Consider the following 11,070-nt stretch of genomic DNA (forward strand, 5'->3'; position numbering starts at 1 on the left):
ACATTCCATTTCGATCTAGGCCAAATTATCTCCGAAATTAATAATTGGAGTCAATATTCGGGAGCTGTTTTGTCTGTAACCAAGTGTAAGCATCTTCATGTTTGTAGAAAGAAAAGTTGTAACTTCTCTATTAATGCTGGCCAAGGTATAATACCCACTGAAGATACAATGAAGATTTTAGGTGTAATCTTCAATTCAAGATATTCATGGATTTCTCATATAGACTATCTATTAGATTCATTACCAAAGCGACTCGAGATCATAAAATGTCTTAGTTGCACAAAATTTAAAACAAATATAAATACTATTATGTCTGTAATAAGATCAATATTAACAAGCAAAATAGAATATGGAATATTCCTCTACGGTTACTCCTCAAAACAAAACATAAATAAAATTAAAACTTTATATAATAGTGCAATACGAATTGCATTGAACGCATTTCGTACTACTCCTATTAACAATATGTTTTTTGAAACCAAATCGCCTACAATAGAAGAAATAAGAGATAATGCTACAAGGCGTTTATACAAAAATGTACTCTTTTGTGGAGAAACTCCAAATTCTACTCTAATAAAGAAGAATATTAAAGGAAAAAGGAAGAATAGAATAATATCTACAAATCATAGAATTATAAATTATTGTAGGAACAATACCTACCTTTGAGAGTAAACGATTTACCAACACCCAAACAATATGTTAGAGACTTAAATGAATGCATAATAGACAATCTTAGCTTGAAGGAAAAAGTATCAACTCCCAATGATACTTTTATTCAGCTATTTCAAGAGCTTAAAAATAAATATAATAACTATAGATTTATTTATACCGACGGATCAAAGAAAGATGAATTAGCTGCTTTCAGTATTACCACAGAAAATAATATCATTCACAAGGCGTTGTTACCAGAACAATATTCAACAGTATTTACAGCAGAAATACTTGCAATATTTAATGCAGTCAATTATGCTAAAAACACGAAACGAAAATATATAATTTGCACAGATTCTTTGTCATCCATAAAAGCAATAAAGAATATAAATAACAATGACTACTACCCGAAGTACATCAGAACAAATCTTTTAAATTATTCGCCTTTAATAATGTTGATGTGGATACCTGCACATTGTGCTATTAAGGGAAACGAATCCGCAGACCAATCGGCTAAGGATGCCATAAATGCTCCACTACAGGTAGTTAATAACTATAATTTTAGAGACATAAAACAGTTTTTTAAAACTGAACTTGAAACCAATTTATTAAACAAATTATCAATGACCACATCGTGGTATAGGAAAATTAATAATAATAAGACTACTATAAACGACTACTTGAACAATGATATTATTAGGAACATGGAGAAACGTGATGTTACTAAGTTGATACGAATTAGACTAGGACATACCAGATTAACACACGGCAATTATATAGATAAAACAATTCCTCCAACATGTACATTTTGTAATTGTGATTACGTTTCGTTTGAACATATTTTAGACACTTGTCCTTATTTTGATGCTATCAGAAAGTCTGTTTTTGGAGATATTATACCAACATCTACACTGAGTTTCCTTCAAGATAAATATATGTCAGATATGATCAAATATCTTAAACTAACAAAACTAATTAATTTAATCTGATTTTCTTAACTTCCCTTAATGTTTCATCTGGTTTAAATTAATCTGAGTTTCTTAACTTCCATTAATATTTCATTTGGCTTAAGACCCTCGCTGTCATAGCCTTTTTCCTTATAATTAGCTTGTAATTTTTTTAGTTATAAGTTAATTTACTAATAAATAAATAAAATAAATAAATTTTATTTTGAAGTCCGTAGGCGCAATCACTAATTGTTCAGGTTAGTTTTCGAAAGCGCACATGTCAAGCGATAACTTAACATGACGCCTTTTTTAATTAATTTCTCGTTGGAAATCGAGTTTAATGAGCGAACCCACACACCAACCACTATGTGACATTACATGTTTCCTCAGACATATCGGATGTGGGATGGCTTCGCTATCATCTAACTTTTACTTCTTCAAATGCAATTAGTTTTTTACAAAGCTGAATATTTTTTCAGTCATTTTATGGCTTTCATGACAAACGCTTAGCGTAGTCTTTGAAAGTTATGAGTTTGGCTCTGAACACTAACACGCCGTGACAACACTTTTTTCCTTGTGTTTTTCAAGGATGTGTGTTCAAACCCCAGTCTGGCTCAGCTGATTTTATTTATTTGAAAATTTTGCCTTTTTAGGTGAAGATCATTTTTAGTATTAATTTTTTGATTAATTTCTCGTTGGAAATCGAGCTTAATGATCAATTTGTTTTAAAGCCCGTAGGCGTAGTCTCTACATGTAATTTTATGTCTTCAAGGTGAGCCGTCCGAAGACGAACATACGAGGGCGGTTCGGAAACTTCTTAGCCTATCAATGAAAGAGAATAGTTAGTTTTTCAAAAATATTTTTATTTTTCAATATAATCTCCTGAAACTTCAATACACTTAGTCCAACGCTTTTCTAGCAATTCTATCCCTTGATTAAAATAGTTTTCCTCAAGGTCTTCAAAATAGTGGTTTACAATTGTAATTGCATCTTCATTTGAGGTAAAACGCTTGCCAGCAAAGATTTTTTTAGATTTGGGAACAAGTAAAAGTCACTGGGAGCTAAATCAGGAGAATAAGGTGGGTGGTCAAGCAGCTCGTACTTTAATTCGTTGATTTTAGCCATTGTTAAAACACTCTTGTGCGCTGGTGCGTTGTCTTGATGAAAAATTATTTTTTTGTGTTGTAAGCCAGGACGTTTTTCTCGAATTTGTACATTTAATTGATCCAAAAGGTTGCAATAGTACTCTGAATTTATTGTTTTAGCCTTTTGCAGATAGTCAATCAATAAAATACCTTTGAAGTCCCAAAAAACCGTTGCCATAACCTTACCAGCCGATTGAATTGCTTTTGTCTTCTTTGGGGCACTTCCTCCAGCTTTAGTCCATTGTTTGGATTGTTCTTTTGTCTCTGGAGTATACACGCAAAAAGAAACGGACTCTCTAACATATGTGCCTAACATATTTTGCAGCAAACATATATATGATTCGGCCATAACCTAAAAATCATTATGAAGACTGCCATTGAAAAGTAAATGGCTTATGTGGTAATGATATCACTGGTAAATTATTTCCCTTTAGCAGTCTTCATGGCGATTTTAGGTTATGGCCGAATCATGGGGGCTATGAACTTTATATTATACATTTGAATACTGGATTATATAGTAGACGCCCTAAGCATATACGGAGTACTATATGAAGATCCTATGACTTCCCCGATGACGTAATTACAGCTTAAAGTACTCAAAATATGCAATTTTTACAAGGTCCGTCGTATATTTTCTATATTTTTTTGATATATACTCACCATAACTATTTCAAAAACGATTTGTATCGAGCGTACAACATCTCCTTAATATATTAATGTCGAAAAACCCAAAAAAAAATATTTGTTTGTATCCGAAAATAACGAAAGTCTGGGTTAAACACGTAAAACCAGATTTTGAGCTATATCTCAAAAACAAGAGCTGATGGAGAAAAACCAGGACCGGATTTAAAAATAACTCGCCGATTTCATCTAGAAACAACTGCAACTTCGGTTGAAACAAAAGTCCTGTTTACCAGTGTTATTATCCCTTGCGGGACACCTGTGGGCACCGCTAATGGTTCAAATATTTTTGTTCGTGTGCACGCCGATTGCGAGAGGTTTGCAAGATATGAACTTATAAGATTAGTCGAAGTAATCGAAAAATGGAAACAATTATGAAGTTTGCAACACAGATTATTATGGTCAAAGGTATCGAACGCCTTCGAGTGGTCGAGAAGAATGAGGAAACAGACCATGTTGTCGTCAATATCGTTTCTAATTGACGCAGTAACCTCAGGCTGTAATGCAGCTGTGTCCAGCACGAAATCCTGATTGCACTTTGGTTAGCAACGAGTTACGATTTAAATATCCACTAATGGATGATGTTCTCAAATATCTTGTAAAGATAGGAAAGAATTGCGATGGGGCGAAACTCATTATTTGTCTTGGGAACGGGTATTATTTTAGCCTGCTTCCAACGCGATGGATAAGTGCTGGTAGTCAGAATATAATTAAAAAATGTGTAATGTATGGGTAAATCCAAGAAAGCAAAATGGAAAAAAAGCAAATGGAAAAAAACGGTTAATATAAAATTGGGTCTTTGCAGCATTGATAGCTATGTACACTCTTTTCCTGCCTCTTCGAAATTCATCATGTAACTTTGTATGTGTATGTAAATTAAAGTTATATGCCAGAAAGATGAGGTCATGTTTATAGAAGCAAGAAGAAGAAATTTGGTCATACAGAAGGACTTTGGGGGATTATTGACAAAAAAAAAAAAAAAAAAAACAAATCAAGTAATGTGTTGACTGTCAGCGAGAAATGAGTAGGATGTGTACTATTCGTAGGATATAAACCAAGTGAAAGCATTAGATTTATTAAAGAAGGGTCCATAATAACGTTAGAGTTAAAGTCTCCAGCAATTACTACTTCATTATAGTAACATATTTCAAAATTGCTAAGATATTGCCATGGTCAGTATTGTTGTTAGGTCTATATATACATCCTATTACATGAACCTGTTTTGCTATTGGCTTTTAGATCAATGAAAATGTATTCCATTTCCCCTTCGACATCTGATTTTGTCTTCTTTGGGGCACTTCTTCCAGCTTCAGTCCATTGTTTGGATTGTTCTTTTGTCTCTGGAGTATACACGCAAAAAAAAAAACGGACTCTCTAACATATGTGCCTAACATATTTTGCAGCAAACATATATATGTTTGCAACAGTCCCAAACATAATATATGTTTTGGTCTGCGAACAAATATATGTTTGGGTGCAAACATATATATGTTTGGGTGCAAAGATATTTATGTTTGGGTGCAAAGATATATAAGTTTGGTTGGAAACAATTTTATGTTTGGGTGCAAACATTTTATATGTTTGGGTGCAAAAAAAATACAAACCCAAAAGGCACAAAAAAACAAACACATGCACCAGTGGGCGCTTACTGAGAGCAAGGGAGCGTAAAATTCAATGTAAAACACTTTGAAATGTGTGCTCACTTGCTCTCAGTAAGAACTCACTGGCTATCTCTATAGTATACACACAAATGTTGAGATTGTTTATTGAAAGGCAAAAGAACAACAAACACATATGTAGGTACATACAAAATTCCATAGAAATACATAACACACTTTACTAAAAGAAAAACTGATTGAAATAATTTGTAAATAGTCACACTTTTAAAAATTAAAAATATATAAAAACGTAGTTGAAAGCTTCTCTTTAGTTGTGAAATATTTGAAACAAATTGTCCTCATAGTTGAAATCATCAGCGGGGAATCGGCATCTAGAATCAAATGATTATGCAATATAATAAATTAATATGGATATGCCATATTTCAAATATACATAAGTATGTATGTTATTACCAATATTAAATGCGATTTTTTCCTTGTCCAATAAAATAATTCCATTCAACTTTCCGAATCAATTATAAAATGTATTGGGCATTTAATTAACTAAAAAGCACAATTTCTTTAAGAAAACACAAAACACTGATTTATTCACTCACTTTACCGTATTGACTCTACAAAGGCATCTAAAACACTGAAGAAAGAAAAAAATATAATTCATATCATTTCTTCCTTTCTTCTTCGCCTAAGTTGGTTAACAACAACAAAACAAGAAACACACGAGTTTGACGCATACATGCCACCAAAGCCCGCTTCTACGCTTCGCTTCTACGTCTTCTATTATACAATACACACAACTCTTCATTATAAAACAGCATTCCACAGCCGCGAGAGCACTGTTATTACTCTCGTTGACAAACATCCTCTCTCCACCCATGAAAAAAATGTTCTAACATAAAAAATATGTTTTACCCAAACATATCAAATTGAGATATGTTACAAAATTTTGCAAACATATTTTTCTGCGTGTAGTGGTGGATCCATGCATCATCAACAGTTATGAAACGACGCTTAAAATCCATTTTATTTCGCTTAAAACGATCTAAACAAGCTTGAGAAATGTTCATTCTTATGCGTTTCTGATCGACTGTTAACAAATGCGGCACCCATCTTGCAGAAAGCTTTTTCATATGTAGTTCTTCATGCAAAATTAAATGGACTCGATCATTTGAGATGCCCATAATGTTAGCAATTTCACGCACTTTTATTCGTCGATCATTTAATACCATATCATGCACTTTGGCTCCAATTTCTGTTCTTGTTGCTGTTTTTGGACGTCCACTACATGGTTCATCTTCAATGCTTGTACGACCACGTTTAAATTCAGCAACCCAATTTTTTAATGTTGCATATGAAGGAGCACTTTCACCTAACACATTCACCATATCATTATGAATTTCTTGTCCCGATAAACCTTTTTTATGTAAATGTTTAATGACAGCACGCATTTCTAATTTTTCCATTGTAAAAAAATTGCGGATGCATCTTTTTTGAACACCTGTTTCTATATGAAGGCATTTTGTGTTCTTCGTAGATAAAGAACTTCTGTGCGAAATGATAGCAACGTAGGTTCGCGTCTTGGTATAGCCCTCAAATGACGGGTTCCCTCATATTAGGTATTTTAAAGGTTAAAGACAAAAATTGCAAACGATTTTAATGCAAATGTGAATTTTGAGATATTAGAGAATAAAAAACTTCCTCACACAAAAACTGTCAACATAGGTCCACTTTTGGATGAACCCTCACAACACTACACATCCATTAAGGAGTAAAATGTCAACATTTTTTGTTTCCATTTCTATCTAAAAAGTTTATCGGTCTATTCAGCAGGTCTGTACAACTAATTTTATTAATAATGTCTCCGATTAAGATCAGATTGGCACTGCATTTACAATTGTTAACGTATATTGGTATTTGCTCCACAGCATCTAAAAATGTTGCACTATATATAAATCACCAACATTTTCATGTCAAAACTTTGGAAAATTGCGAGGGGATTCTAACAAATTAGTGATTACATTTCTTCAAATCATAATAAACAATGGTGTTTCATGCCGCGTTTACCTTCCACTTTTGAAAATGCAATAAAATGAAATTCCCGAAGTCATTTTAATAAACTTGAATATCTCCGGGGATCGCACGTTTCCGCAGCTGTGAATAGAGGAGATCCTAATCTTTCAGATTATATATATCTTAACACGAAAATGTACGGGACTCACTGTTGCAATGTCCACTGTTGCAATAATAAAAAGATATTTTAAAAACTTCAAAAAAAATCTTTCCGATTAAAATTGTACGAAAACAATAAGAATTTTTTCGCATTTTTTAAAGAGTAAAATAGCATAATTATTTTTAAAAATATTAAGAAAAACAAATAATAACATACTGACTTATCCTTTGTCCGCGTCACTCCATTTTTTAAAGAACCGAAACAGTATTTTTTAGAAAATAAATATGAAGCAAAAGTGCAACTTTTAAGTGCATTTTGATTTTTTTTTCGCGGAGTAAATCGCCATACTGAGTATGGGCCATTCGTAGTGGAGTACTTCGCTAATGAATTCAATAAAAATTTAATAATTTTATGTACTTTCAAAATTGCTTAAAGTTCCACTAAACTTCCCAGCGCTAAATATAGGCACTTTAGTGGAACTTTACTCATAACTTTTAATGTAAAAGACTAAAATTTTCGAAAAAGGTTTCTTATATTTATGGGTCGTATGTGGATAAATATGGGCCACATAGACTCGCGATATCCTATAGCCCCCACGTATCGGTGGCGACCGTTTTTACATATTGGGTTCATTATTCAACCGATTTTGCGGCAAATTTGTATTTTGGGGTTTCAGTGGATGGAGAACATCGCGTTTTGGTATAGTCCCCATTGAGCGGTACTGGCCGATATGACATATTTTAAAGGTTCCAAACACATTTACCAACCTATTTGTTTGTATTTTGGCATTTTTTGTTCTTAGTAGATAGAAAACCGCTTTGCAACTATTAGCAACGTAGGTTCTCGTTTTGCTATAGCTCCAATATGAGTGGTCCCCTTTTTAGATATTTTGAAGGTATTGGGTATTTATTGCAAACCGAGTTTAGTTAACTTGAAGATTTGTATTCGTTGAATAGGAAATGTTCTAATAAAACAATTTATAGCTTGCTTTGGCCCAAATCGCCCTTCCCCATACATCCACAAACATTAACAAATGAAAATCAAACATATGTATTTTTAATTTTTTATTTTTAGTATAGTGTCATTGATATGACATACATTTTACAAATTGAACTTTTCGATTGAGGATATGTTTATCTTATTACACGGTTCTGAAAATGAGTTTATCAGGTATAACTATGCTTTGTTTTTAGGTACTTTACGATGTCCAGCGAAAACTGCTCAAATTTGACCATTTTTCTATATAGTGTGAATGAAATTAGAAAGAATAGTCCTCAAACTATGAAAATCAACATTTCTTAGTAATGGTGAACCCATTTTTGCATAAACGAAACCAACAATGACGTCTAATGCCGGTACTTTATCAAATTTTCAAAAATATAGATATATGAATATTCCTATGACTTTTTGAAAAAGTCGCATATCGCTCAAACTTTTTTGGTTTGCCCAAAGAAAAATACCCTACCTCTCAGAAAATGTGCGATTTATTCTGCAACTCACCACAACTCATTAAAAACCTAAAAAGGTTATAAAGAAATTTGGTAGACTTTTAAAAAAGCATATTTTTGGTGAACGTATAGCAACCAAACCAAATTAGATATTACAATGATATTATACGCAAATAAATAAAAAAAAATCAATAATTATAACAGCGACAAAAAACTATAGACAACTAACTTACCATTTGTTTGTATCACTCTATTATTTAAGCAAAGCTAAAAGCAATTTTTAAGGAAAAAAATATTTTTGAGTAAAGTTCCACTAAATTTCCCATATTTCGCACTGTGCGACACGTCGCGACGGTTAGAAATATTTTTGTCACACTGTACTGTGCATTGGTGCGTATGATCGTAATTGTACTTTTTCTACTTAATATCAACAATACGCACTATGGTCCCAAATGAAAATTTTCTTGCCAAAATTATTTCAACGTCCATTTTTATTGAAATTGATTATTATTACCACAATTACCAAAAATCGTCAAAATGTATTGTACGAGGTCATCTACACAATTTTCACATGTAATCGCCTACAAGGTAGTGTCAGGTATATTATGCGAACGACTAAAGCCTATGGTGAACGAAATAATTAGGTCATACCAATGCGGCTTTAGACCTGCCAAGTCCACCTTTGACTGGATATGCACCCTGCGCAAATCCTGGAGAAGACCCAAGAGATGCAGATCGACACCCACCACATTTTTTCGATTATAAAGAAGCGAACGACCAACCTATCCCCGCAAAATTCATTTCGACTTGTAAGATGACTTTAACTGATACCCGGTCCTCACTTAAAGTATGAAAGAAACAGTTTGGTACCAAAAGGGGTTTCAGACAACGATACAATCTTTCGTGTGATTTATTTAACATACTGCTAGAAAAAGGTTACTCGAGATGCAAATGTTAAAAGAAATGGCACAATTTACACCAAAAGCCACATGTAATTTACTTATGCTGATGATTTAGACATCATGGGAAAGTTGATGGTAGAATCTGCTAAAGTGGGTCTGGCGATAAACGGTGACAAGACCAAATAGATGGTGTCGACGCGCAATGCGTCCATAGAGCTCAGACCAACAGTGGAAGTTGGTTCCTATAAGTTTATGGTAGTAAAAGATTTCGTCTACCTCGACACCGCCATAAACACAACAAACAGCATGAGTTGTGAAATAAAAAGAAGAATTGTATTGGCCAAAAGATGCTACTTTGACTTAAATAAGCAGTTTAAAAATAAAGCCACATCTCCTCAAACAAAAACAATGCTTTACAGAACTCTGATACTACCCGTGCTTATGTATTGCTCCGAAGAATGGATACTTGCGCAAACAGGTAAGGCAGTGCTTGGTGCGTTCAGCAGAATATTTTCGAAAGTTCTACGGACCAATCAGTGTTGACGGTGAGTATTGACGACGCACACTGGTTCAGAAATCGATTCTCCTGTCCAAAACCCCAAAATTTGTCGTCACCGATTGTTAATTTCTACATGAGATTCGAAAGTTATCATATCAAAACAAAGGAAAGCAGAAAATTAGGTCTAAATATTAGAAGGTGTGGGCGTGACCTGCTCCTAGAGACAAAAATATTGTGTTTTGTTAGTCCCGGGCCACACTAAGAGTAATTTCAATGAAATTTTAACATGAAAGTAAAAGGAAATGCAAAATAAATCGGTCTGTTGGTTTCATACGAATATTGCAACAAAGCAAAATTGCAGAACACATGAAACCGTGTACACTAGTTTCTTGAAATTATGCATTTTTTCCCAAAAATGCAAAGTTTCATGTCAAAACTTCATTGAAATTACGCTAGTGTGGCCCGGGACTTAGGTAGGTAGGATTATTGCCTTTAAGAAACGCTTTAATAAATTACCGTACATTTTATACGTATTGACCTATCTTATTTTTGTACCAGTCCCATTCCGTCCGTTTAACACTTTTTTAATTTACCGTTTCCCATATAAATTACAGCATTTTTACACAAATGGGCATTTTTAAGTACATTTTAAAATACTGATATAATTATTTTAAAAAATAAATTTGAAGGCGTGGTTGATAATAAACCGTCTGCCAGAATGTTGAGTTTTATAATTAGGTTAATAATTAAATTCATTGATTAATATTTGTCTGTTTCTAAGTGCTTCTTTAATATAATTTACTAGATCATACCAACAATTATTTCCACCACCGTTTGAGTCGTCGAATATTTCTGATGACGATAAGACTTCTTTATTAAAATATTTTTTCCTGGTATTCATAAATATTGGACAGTAAAATGTTGTAAAGGGCGTTTTTTAAAGCCCGATAGAACTTGAAATTGTAAAAAATAACACAAAAAATTAAATTGTAGTCAAATTTTTTTTCTATT

This window comes from Musca autumnalis, unplaced genomic scaffold (assembly GCF_047663935.1).
Source record: "Musca autumnalis isolate F117 unplaced genomic scaffold, ASM4766393v1 scaffold_3, whole genome shotgun sequence".
NCBI classification, from domain to species: domain Eukaryota; kingdom Metazoa; phylum Arthropoda; class Insecta; order Diptera; family Muscidae; genus Musca; species Musca autumnalis.